The 12,950-nt window shown below is 42.7% G+C and overlaps 1 protein-coding gene across 4 annotated transcripts in view; it reads left to right on the top strand.

Annotated features, from left to right (window-relative positions):
* slit2 (slit homolog 2 (Drosophila)) overlaps nt 1-12,950 on the top strand; it is a 93,787-nt gene that overhangs the window by 42,838 nt on the left and 37,999 nt on the right. The gene's annotated exons all lie outside the window — the stretch shown is intronic.

Here is a 12,950-nt window from a genome sequence, read left to right as displayed (position 1 = left end):
AGGAAGGAAAGACTGAAAGAAAAGGGAAGGTGGCAAGAAAGGAAATTAGGAGAAGTAAAAAAAAATATAAAAGAACAAAAAAGGGGTTTGTGGTGAGGAAGGAAAGATAGAGAAGTCAAATGAGAAAATAAGGCAAGTTGGGAGGGAAGGGAAGGAGAAAGAAAAGAAGAAGTGAGGGTATTGAAGAATATGAGGGAAAAGAAAACGTCTAAAATGTGTGTGCGTGTGTGTGTGTGTGTGTGTGTGTGTGTGTGTGTGTGTCTTTGTAGTAGCCAGGGGTGAGAGGTCTATGTCTGTCTTCACCAGGATTAAGCTTCAGCCTTATTACAGCCTCATTACATCAGTCCACTTCTTCCATTACACACACAGACACATACACACACACACATTGACTGCTGTGACGCTGGTGCACACTTGCATACACACAGAAGCGCTTGCAATTGCACACACACACACACACACACATACACACATATATATATATATATATGCATTTAAAAACAGTCGCCTTGTCAATCAGTCTCTTAGAGGTCAAGGCTGGAGTTTGGTATTCTGGTAATGTTAATCAGTTTATGTGTATGCAAGTGTGTCGGTATCTGTGTGTGTGTCTGTGTGGGTGCATATGTGTGTCACAGCTGTTCAATGCATTACCAACTAATATGACACTCTTGGTGCACCCTCAAACACACACACACACACACACACCCTGCTAATCTAATTTAGCTAGCAGCGGTAGCCTTCAAAAAGCAGTCTAATGTGTTGGTGTTGTTGCTCACCCAGCGCCCCCTATGTCCCTGCTGCGCCTGTGTAGCCCTTCTAAAGTCACTCATCAAGCTCTGGCCTGAACTTATTCTCTATATTTGGGACACAAACCTCATCGTGGATTGACATTGTAGCACGGTGGGTTGTATTTCAAAGCGTACAGCTCGTGTTGTGCTGTGGTTAGTAAATGGAACCGTGGCATCAATTAGGTCTGAACACGGCTGCAGACGGCGAGCTGAAGTGTCTGAACTTGTCCGGTGGAAATGTGATGTGCTGGTCTACATTAGATGGGATGTATGTGATCAAACACAGTAGAGACAGGCTGGTCTGTTTTTTTTTACAGGAGAAAGCTATTTTACTGTACATCAGAAAAAGTTAGATCCTCATCATCTGTCTTTTGACTGTGATAAAAGGAAAAGTGCCCAACAGTCAAAAGTACAATGTGCATGATTTTCTGTGCTGATTCACGTTTTATTGAAGTTGAGCGGGGGTTGTAGAATGTGAACAGTGGAAGCAGCTTAGTTAAGTGCAACGTAATACAACAATAGTACACATAGTACAAATACCACACTATAAAAACTTCCCATTCCCACAAATAAAAGTCCTACATTTCAAATTTTTTCAAAGCAAAAGTACAGATAGATTAGTGATTACAGATAGATTACTGATCTACTTTGCATTCTGTTACGCAATTCAATCTATAAAAAAAATCAATGATATTTCATAAAATAATGAAATGTTTTGTATGTAAACTGTGAATTTGTAAAGTATACAGTAAATACAGCTGACAGGTGAATGTAGTGGAGTAAAAAGTACAATATTTTACTTGGCCTGTGCATATTCTCATTTGTCCTGAGGACCAGTCCCAGCCTTGGACAGTTGTTTTTTTTTTGTTTGTTTTTTTTTTTTGTTTTTTTCGATTTAAAACTCCTAGGAATATTTTACTTAGAAATGTCATGGAGTGGAATTTTAAAGTAGCAGAAAATGCAAGCACACAAGCAAAGTACATCAAAATACCCTGCTTCAGTAAATGCACTTACAGTAGACACAAGTTTTTTTTTTTTATTACATAGTAAAAAATACCACAGAGCAAGGATGACATGCAACAAAGGTCCAAAGGAGTTTAACAGGATTTTTGATTAAACTATTAATAAGAGTTTTAGGCCTTTAATGATAAACATTAATTATGTAAAACATGCAGATATTAAATTAATCCCTTCAAATTCACACATATTGATATAATATTTTATCACTCTCTCTCTCTCTCACACACACACACACACACACACACACACACACACACACACGTATACATATATACGTGTGTGTGTGTGTGTGTGTGTGTGCACACGTGTATTTGCATGTGTGTATGCCTGTGTGTCGTCTGGCTGGTGTCCAGGAGACTTAATGGCCAACACTGTTTGCTTTCATGGCCTGTGTTTCCAACCCGCTGCTCGTAGGAATGCAGAACATACGCACAGAAACACACACACGGTAATTTTGCTCACTTCAACACGTATGGTGTTTAGGTAAAATGCAGCGTAAACATACGAATAGCCTCAATAACCAATCAAGGAGGCGCACAAGTCGCCCATATTATGCATGACTTCTCATATTCACTGTTGGCCATGTGGAAATGGATCTCAGCTTTTGTTTGAAAGTGTTTGCTCTCTTTTTGTTTCGTTCCGTCTCTTTCGTCTCCGACCGCCACTCACTCTTTGTCTTCCTCCCATCATTGTCAGATATTGTATTTATTTTGACACAGCCCAATAAACATAAATTGTTCTTGGGCATCGTGTCTTTGCCAGTAACTGCCACATTTTAGCGCCAGAGCTGCAGTGTGTGTGTGTGGTGTGTGTGTGTGTGTGTGTGTGTGTGTGCGTGTGTGTGTGTATGTGTGTGCGTGTGCATGTGTGCGCGCAGAGCGGACAGTGGACAGATGGTGCAGGACAGCTGGTCCAGAGTGACAAGTGTGTGTGACCCGAGCCTCTACGGTGGTGAAAGAAAGAAAGACAACATTGACGGAGAGAAACTATTTGAAGAGGAATATTTCAGCTAGCCTGTGATTGCCAGGAGCTGGCAAACAGAGGGGTGGGGGAGGTGGGGTGGGGCAGGAGGGCAGGGGCTGGGGTGGGGGGGTGGGGGGTCTGGAGACATCTTGAATAGATTTGGAGCAAGACAAAGAGGAGGAGGTGGAGTAGTGATAAAAGAAAAGCAGAAACTATGCCTTTCTGCCAATTTGTTCTTTTTTTTTAATCTGAATAGTACTTGGATTTCTTTCTGACGGCCACAAATGTTGTTCTCCCATCTTTTTGTCCTCCCCTCTGGCCCCCTCCCCTCCATCTTCCTCTCCTCCCCCTGCTCTCTCCCTCTGGTCTAAAAGCATTGTGCAGGTGTTGGGTCAGATACTGTAAACTGTCCCAGCCTCATTGCCCTCCCAGAGCCGGGCGGCTGACTGATGAGTCCCTCATTTCCCTAAACAGCCCCGAGTAGACGATTGACAAGATGTTCATTCTCACACTGAGTTCAAGTGAGAGGAAGGAAACAATTTCTGTCTCTTACATACACACACAGCACACGGATACTGACACACACTCTAGTGGTGCCCGAAGGGAGAAATCTGATCGGCCTCCGCTCTTCTTGAACCAGTAATGACCACCTCGCTGTTCGTCATTCTGACTATGAATAGGTGTCCACCCACCTGTTTTACGGTGCATTTTAAATTAGCACATAAAGAAAGAACATGGAAGGAAATACCATAGAAAATGCCCAAATGTTGTGCACTTGACTGAGGTGGAAAAATTTGCATATTAATAAGAGAAATTTTATCTGTCTAAAGCTGATTAGAAACACATATTTCAAACTAACAAACTACATTATAGAGCATTTGCCTGTAGACCAGCTGGAATAGGAATAAGATAAAGAACAATGAAGTTGTTTCAAAAAGGAAATGCCAATGACTGGCGTATGTGTGGCCACAGGGGATGTATGCCATCTTTCTATAGGTGGGAAGAAGCAATAAGTGCCAGGACATATTTACTCGAGCTCAAACAATTACCGGTAGTAGTTTTATTGTTTAGTCAATTGACAGACTTAATCTGTGACTGATTTAATAATTGATCATGTGCTAATAATTCACTGTTTTCAACTATTAAAATTTGGATTTTACTGATTTTCTTGGTCCTGTATGAAAGTAAACTGAATATATGTTGGGTTTTGGACAGATGGTTGGACAAAATAAACAATATAAATATGTCAGTTTATGGGTTTGATGATTGTGATTCATGTTCACAGCTTAAGTTAGTGCAGGGCTTTTCAAAATCTGACAGTGTGGCCCCCTATTTTTACAACAATGAAGAAAACTTTAACATGTGATAACTTTGAGGGAAGCTTTGGAGCAATAAAGAGCTTCTTTATTTTCTACAATTTCCTTAAACTGAGTCCCCCTGGGGAGGTGCTTCTCACAGTTTGAAAATCTCAGGTTTAGTGCATTGGCAGGCTAACATTTGCTAGTTAGCACTAAAGACAAAGTACAGCTGAACCTGATAATCTATCTCAGTATCTGTGTGTGTGTGTGTGTGTGTGTGTGTGTCGTGTGTGTGTGTGTGTGTGTGTGTGTGTGTGTGTGTGTGTGTGTGTGTGTGTGTGTGTGTGCGTGTGTGTGTGTGTGTGTGAGTGAGAGGAGGCCTCGCCAGTATGTCACTCCAAGTTGCTGGGTAAACACTGGGAAGGAAAGACAAAACCGCACACAGTGCTGAATTAAGAAATATGTGTGTGTGTGAGTGAGTGAGTGTGTGTGTGTGTGTGTGTGAGTGTGAGAGTGTGAGAGAAAGACAGAGAGTGTGTGTATGTGATTGTCTCTGCCTGTCTTGTCATGGTTTGTAAACTGTGAATAATGACACCAGGGTGAGTAAGTCATCGCCACTGCGGTCCTCTGCTGCAACACACACACACACACACACACACACACATTTAATGCCTCTTTCCACTGATACGCTACATAACCCCTTCATTCCTGATGTACAAACACACTCTTTCCCTGACCACAAATCGCCTCTTTCGAAGCTCAACTGTCAATCACTGAAAATGTTCTCATAGGGAAAAAAGTGACCTTGATATTTCATAGTTGTTAAACCATTTGTGAGCTGTTTAGTTGTTTATTTTGACGCCATCTCTGGTTGTTTGTTCACCACTTTGAAGGCTACAAAACGGCAGCTGGGCTTTTAGCTTTTAATGAACATAGTTTAGCAGCATGAATCAGACTAATACAATGCAGATACAGGATGAGGCCTTACATGGTCACTCGCTCTGTCTCTCTGCTCTCTCCCCAAACTTAAATGCTTTACTTTTAATCCAGTGTGCTGGATGACAGATGAATACAAAAAAAAAAAAGTGATTGATGGATGAAAAGAGTGATGCAATGATTGAGCGATCAGGAGAATAGTGCAGCGATTGATGGATGAAGCGAATTGTGGGGGAGAAAAATAGATGGAAAAGCTAAGTCTGAAAATGACAAAGGATCGTTGGGCGCCAGATTGATACATTATCCGCTAGTGAGAGGGTTTTTTTTTTCTTTTTTTTTTTTTTTCGTAAGATGCTGGGGTTTCTAAATGGAAAGGAGACAGACAAGAAGGGAGGAGGCTGCTTCAGCTTATTGGGTCATGGAGTTTGTGGCAGATCAGGTCAAAGACGTGGGTGAAAAACTTTCTGACCTGGCAAGGGCTATGCAGACTGGGGCACACACACGCACACACACACACGCACACGCACACACACACACACACACACACACACACACACACACACACACACACACACACACACATAAATGCACAAACCCACACAAACAGGCCCAGACATGCATCCATATGCTGTCACTTTCTATTTATCTATTCTATTTATTATTGTATGGCAATGTAAGAGGCAAACAGGAAAAGGATATGATGTCACTGACCAAGAGTTTGTCAGTGGTCTGGCAACACATCCAGCGGTGGTCATTTTAGCTGTGGTGTGTGTGTCTGTGTCTACATCTTGTGTGTGTTTTGGACACTCTTTCAGGGAAAGACTGCAATAAATTTGGTCATAGTGCTGAGCTGGTTTTAAAATTCACACACACAGAGGGAGACACACACACATACAAGAGACACACACACACACACACACACACACATACACACACAGCCTATCTCTCAGAGGCAGTGTGTAGGTGTTAGAGCTGAGGTTATTGACTCGTAGAGACGGAGACAGCAGCGAGCACCGAGTGAACACACTGCTATCGGAATACGATTAATACTGTCTGGCTGATGGATTAGACTCATTACACAGGGAGCAGGGCAAAGGAGGGTGGTGGAGGGTGGAGAGCATGTGGGAGAGAGAGAGAGAGAGAGAGAGAGAACAAGAAGAGAGGAAAGGGACGACGCAGAAAGAAAAGGGGAAAAACAAGGAGTGGGGGAGAGAGACGTCAGGAAGGAGGTGAAATGGAAGGAGAAGTATGGAATGGAAGGAATCGACAGAGGGGAGGAGAGAGATGTAAGATGTGACATTTGAAATCTTTGGTTACATTCAGTTCCTCGGTGTTTGAAATATCAAACGAGAATGACGACAATTTAATCTCTGGAAATCTATCACACTTTCTTCTGTGTCCGACTGCACTCAACACTGCAACCACACGAAAGAAGAGTCCAGAAGAGGTTAAACTGACCAGCAGAGGGTGCTCAAAACACGATAACGAAATCAATTACAGTCAGTGAGAGGTTTACATACACAGAGGTACTATTCTCTTAACCAACACAAGTCAGCAGTGGGGGATTTACTTCTTCTACACAGCTAATTGAAATTATTTAATTTAGTCACTTGTGTTTCATCCTCTGTACGAAGCAGAACAATATTGATACAGATCAAATTTCTGATTAAAGACATGAGCAAGGATAAGTGTAACTTGGTTAGCCCAACAGTATTACATCATGTAATCACGTAACTTCTCAACTAGCTAATATCAGCAATGTTTGAGATAATTTAGAAACAGTTTTAGTCAGTTTTTACAGACCAGAGAGAACTGGACATTATTGTAAAATACTGGCAAACATTCTTTAAAAAGAAGAAAAAAACTTCTGCGTGTTAGTGTAATTCTAAATAATCCAAATCAGTATCAGCCTCAAAAATCGGCTTGGTCGGTCGGTCGGTTGGTCGGTTGGTTGGTCGGTTGGTTGGTCGGTCGGTCGGTTGGTTGGTTGGTTGGTTGGACTTTGGATGACCGTAGACCATTTCGCTGTTGTCACTGTGCTAACAAGGTGTCGAAGCATTAATTCAAGAAATAAGAATAGGTCATGCAAATTGTGCTAATTTAGGAAATCTGAACAAATGTTAAAAAAAACAAAAAATATAAGTGAAAAACCATCCATTGGTGTGTTGGTTTTTCTCTTTGTATAATGAAGGACTCGGCTCCATTATCACCAAAAGCAGCTGATATGGCTCATTGCTGTGTGAGACTGAGAGGGTCTGCATGTATCTGAGCACTGATAAGAACGGGGACTACCCATATCAGTGAACTCATGTATGTGTCACACGGAGCTACAAGAGACATCAGGATTTTATCTCTTAACAATGGGCTCAGGCAGCTGCAAGTGTGTATGTGTGGATAGAAATGTTTCCAACAGCTGTGACATTTTACTTTGTTCCCTTTGCTAAAGTATATCCTGAAATGATTGCGGAAAGACACGAGGAACAGTGTTTTCTATCGTGTAAATCGGAGCAGCACAGGTGCACAGTGCAGTGTGACCGGCCTTTCTGTTGAGGCAGCTTTCAATCTAAATATCATCATCAGATGTTTAGAGGGAAACCATGTCCCCATTACTAAGTGCTTCTCAGCTCTCCTCATATGCAATTACTGTATTACTGCATGCCACTGTCTATTCCTTCTATGTGTGTGTGTGTGTGTGCAACAGATGTATTCCTCACTTGTCTATAATTACACGTGTAAACATTTCTGATGATGTCATGGTCTCAGACCGCTGACTAATCTGTTCCTGGGCTGGAAAGTAACGTAATCAGTCTGGTTTTACACATGTACACACACACACACACACACACACACACACACACCAGCATACATGACCTTTATTTTTTCAGCTTCACCAGTTAATTTTTCACGATAGATATGATAAGACATGTCTGCTGAATATGTTGTTTCCTCAGCAACAAGATGCTTGTGTTACAAGTTTCACAAGCGGCTTACAGCTGGCTTTGTTAAGAGCCCACTACAAAACCATTGGTGGCTGAATGGAAAGAGAAGGAGCTATTTATGTAGGAAATCAGTAGGCAGAATGTAGCATTTCGAACGAGCAATTATCTTGGCTTTCCTGTCTGTTTTCAGAGTTTAAAGGAGGAAACATTGCAAAATAAAAACTCCTTAGCAAAGCAGCAAGAAAAATAACAAAGCTATTACCACAAGAGATTTTGTAAACTGAGCACTTTGTAATGTTTCATACTCATGGAGGCAACACACACACACACACACACATACACACACACCTTTTCTGGCAGACTGCCATCCCGGTCGAGAGACAGGCACACTCACGCACACACAGGGGACATCCACTCTGTCAAGTCAAAATGTCCCCTAGGTGTCCACCCTTGTCCAGTAACCATAGCAACCCTCTTACCTGGCATTTAAAGTATGTGTGTGAGGCGTGATGGGGAATAAGAGAAACAGACAATGAGATGGGAAGAGAAGGAGAGTGAGGAGGACTGCAGATTTGTCATTCACAAGCAAAGTCAATATTAGTTTAGAAGAGACTGAAGGAGGAGGCTGAAAGACCAGGCTATCTGTGTGTGTGTGGGAGGGTGTGTGTGATTCTGCATAATAACGCTGTCTCTTGAAAGAGGAAACGGTGAGAATAATTTTTGATCATGGTGTGCATGCTCAGTTTTTAAAAAATTCTGCCACCCAAGATTTCCAGGACACATAGATTTAAAAAAACAGAGATGTGATGATTCACCATCACATACACACACACACACACACACACACACACACACACACACACACACACACACACATACACACATTCCTGCACATTCCCAGGTGCCAGTCCAGGCCCAGTGTGTTCAGTAATCCTCTGCATTGTCTTCAGCAAGCCTCCTCTCCTCCCTTTCCTTCCTCCCCCTCATCTCCTCTCTTTTCTTTCGGAGTCTTTCTCCTCCTAATTGCTCACAGAAGTGTGATCTTTGGGGGTCTACCTCAAGGCTCACAATTCCAGTCTCATCGCGGTCTCTCTCCCTGACCGTCCCGTCCTGAACACACCTCTACCAAAATCAAAGAAAGTATCAATCTTATCTTCGGCATTCACATTTTCTCCCTCTCTTCCTTGCTTTGTGTTCCCTTTTTCCTTTTTCTTTTTCCCTTTTTGACTCTGTCCAGCTCCTTTTTTGCCCATTCACACGTTCTTATGCTTAATAGGATTAAGGTCTCCGAAAGGGATTTGAACAAGATGATTAGTTTAGTGCTCTGCCAGCTCCGACCCATACCCTGCCACACACAAACACAAACAGACAACTCGCACATAGATCCACGGGAACCCACAGTTTGCTGGACCTCGGAAGAATCCGTGTGGCAGTGGTTCTCCTACAAAAGAGGTTCAGAAACTGTATAACAGTAGGTGAGAGAGCGAGCGAGTGAGTGTGTGTGTCCAGTGTGAGAGAGAAAGAGCAGGGAGGAGGGGTGCATGTGTGAGAATTGAGTGCTGCCTCTTTCATGCCCAGGTCTTCTTAGACACGCAGGGCGTCAAAAGCCCCTCTCACACTGAAAAGACCCTTTAGAAAAGCAGCACTAAGCTCTTAACACTGGAGACCTGACTCTGTCACGCACACACACACACGCGCGCGCACACACACACACACACACACACACACAGACATATCCTGGGCCACCAGAGGTGAGAAAAACAGACAAATGAGGAAGGTTGTGTCCACAGTGAAACTCCTAAACAATATTCAAAAAACAGCCAAATCTCTAATCCCACCTCCTGAGTCTCAGCTGTTTAAACCTCTCCTGCTCGCTGTGATCACGTATACTGTGTGTTAATGCAGCCAAGCTCACAATTTACTTGTTCACATTACATTATTTATACATTATTTAGACAACTGAAGAAGCATAAAACAGGGATTCGATCGCGGCTTTTATGGCTTGTAGTTAATACGGCCAACACTGTCCGTCGTTGGGGAATTCACGTGTCACGTGTCAAACAACTTACTATAAAGATCTCAGAGTCATTTATACTGACAGCCATAATGACATCTAAAATGTGTGATGGTTAGAGGCAACAGAGAATTGGTTTCTTAACATTACTGCAACACAGCCAGACCACAGGATACGTCATTGTTTTCAAAAAGCTCATTTTACCCCTCAGCTCAGTGTGAAAAAAAGGTTAGAGTGGATGGAGGGACAAAACTGAGAGAAAGTTTTTTAGGTTTTCATTATGCCATTGGTGTGTGTGTGTGTACTTTCACAAAGTTCCTAACTTAGCAGCATGATATAGTTCCTGTGAGCCTTTAATACCTCCGGCCCCTTCAAACTCAAACACACACACACACACACACACACACACACACCAGGCTCAGCAGGAGCCTCTTTTAATGAAGGTAACCTCCCAGTTTAGGCACAGGGGCAGAGGTGATGGGTTAAATCTTGGGGAAGTCCAAAAACAAGACCTATTTAGGAGAGGAGGAAAAGACACAGAGAGGAAGATGAAAAGGGAGAGATCGAAGGAGAGAAAGCCACAGAGGGAGAGTTAAAAAGAGGTGGGAGGAAGCCCACCAAATGGTTTAGCTAAAGATGAAATTGAATCAGGTGCCTTGGCGCCAAACTGAGGAAGAAAATCCACTCTTAAGTCTCTAAGAAGTCAATTTCCTAGTTGGAGTAGAACTTGTTCTCTCCCTCACTCTCTCTCTTTCTCTCTTTCTCCCTGTCTCTGTGGTGGTCTGAGTGATGAATAGGGTTTAGAGTGGCCTCCTGCACTTCCTTAACAGCCCCAGACTAACCCAAACTGCCAATCACATGTGTATGCACGTCTTATGTCTGTGTACATGTGTGCACGCTGCCTCGCTCTTGTTATAGATCACAGGGACAGAGGGACATGAAAAATCAATCTCCAATCATCTCAGTGCTTCAGAAGATAGATGTTTATGTATGACACACACACGCGCGCACACACACACACACACACACACACACACACACACACTGTTCTTGTACACAACTCCTCCCTCTCCTATGGTGTTTACCATAGCTGTATGACTATAATTGTAGCAGAGCAGTGTGTGCCGTATGTTCCCAAGTGAACATGTCAAGTGTGTGTGTAAACACACTCTGCCCAAGGTGAGTTGACCATATACTGTCGATTACAGTGAGGTTTGTGTGCAGCTTAAAATGTAGATATACAAACTGTCAAACTATCAACTCCTCACATATGACACATTAACAAGTTTTTACTGATTTCTACATCCGATAGGCAGATGTAATGGATGCAGCCTGTGTAAGTGGAAGTTACCCTTATACGTGTGTGTGTGTGTGTGTGTGTGCGTGTGTGTGTTTGTGTGTGTGTGTGTGTGTGTGTAGGGTTAAGGAGCACTCTCAGAGTATTTGTTTGGTTTTAGAGTTCCAGCGGTTAAAGGAGCACAGCTGTTTTCCAAACCCCCCTGGTCCTGTAAAAACAGTATCAGGATTCACTCTACTTGATTCAGACCAGCCGCCGTGTGTGTGTGCGTGTGTGTGCATGTGGAGGAGCACACGCGTGTTTGTGTTGTGTGTGTAAAACAGCAACAGTGAGTCTTTCTCATCTGCCTCTGTTTGTAAAGTCTTATAACTGATCTCAGCATCAGATGGCACTGAAACCCGGTGTGAACTTACTGTATGCAGACATGTACAGGTGCACACGTGTGTTTGTCTACAACTGAAATTAAAATGCTTTATTTGTTTATTTATTTATTTGTTTGTTTATTGGTTTATTTAATAGAAATATATGATTTGCACTTGTTGCACTCATGAGTTATGCGCATTAACCAGATCGAGGGGGAGCATTGGGGGAACTTTGCATATAAGCAGTGAACACATTTTACTGGAGCTCTAACCAACAATTATTTTTGCCCCTAATAATTTCCCAGAGCCCAAGGTGATGTCTTCAGCTTGACTGTTTTGTCCAGAATCCACAGATAATATATGCAACAAATCCTCACTTTCCAGAGGCTGGACTGAGAAAATGTATTTAAGCCATTATCAAATTTGTTGTTGATCAACTTTTAATTAATCATTCCAGGCTTGGAGGCTAAAGAGTCGTGCATGTTTACTTTTGATTGCAAAACCTCAGTTTTGTCATTTCAGTTGGACATCAAGGCGACAAAAGATAATCCTCAAGAGCAAGGACGCCTCGCTGTGTAATTTCTCTGTGTTTTTGGCAACCAATGATATGACTTCAGATACGACAAATGGCTTCAGGTGCAGGTTTAGAAGCAGCAGGTGGAAGCACAGGCGACGGACGATACCTGCAGCGCTGATTACGAATACGATCACAGCCACAGGCATGTGAGGAATGTGGCTGGGCATTAGCTGTTAGCCGATTAGCATGGTGGAGGTCACGGCGCCACAGTTGGGGTCAAGAGCTGGAAGGTCAAGGGTGAAAGGTGAAATAGTCTTGTCTGGGTTTTTGGTCTGTATTGGCGGCGGACAGCACACACACACACACACACACACACACACACACACACACACACAACTATTGAGCGAGCAGTCTGAGATACCGTCAAGATATCTAAGCGTCCTCTACCCAGGTTTCTCTTGTGTTGAGTTGATGAGATGATGTAGGTTGATTTTTTTTTTTTTTAGTAGCTGTACTCTACATCTGTACATCTTCATCCTCCAGACAGCTGAATTCATTCTTGTACCTCATTTCACATACGTAGCTATTTGTGTGTGTACATCCTTCAGCACCTATTTGTGTATGCCCTTCACTAAATCAAGTTGCTATACGGCCCACTGATAGCGTATGTTTCACTTTGCTGCAGGCAGCAGATTTAGTCTGTGTGAGACACCTGTTCATGTATGTAACTGTATTCATGTGCCCATGTGAGGGTGCGTGTGCAGGAACATGTATTAGCACACATGTCTGCGTTTGTATGTCAGGGACCGCAGTTAA

This window comes from Seriola aureovittata, chromosome 3 (assembly GCF_021018895.1).
Source record: "Seriola aureovittata isolate HTS-2021-v1 ecotype China chromosome 3, ASM2101889v1, whole genome shotgun sequence".
Taxonomy (NCBI): domain Eukaryota; kingdom Metazoa; phylum Chordata; class Actinopteri; order Carangiformes; family Carangidae; genus Seriola; species Seriola aureovittata.
The sequence above is the reverse complement of the archived record's forward strand: the minus strand, read 5'-3'. Positions and strand labels throughout refer to the sequence as shown.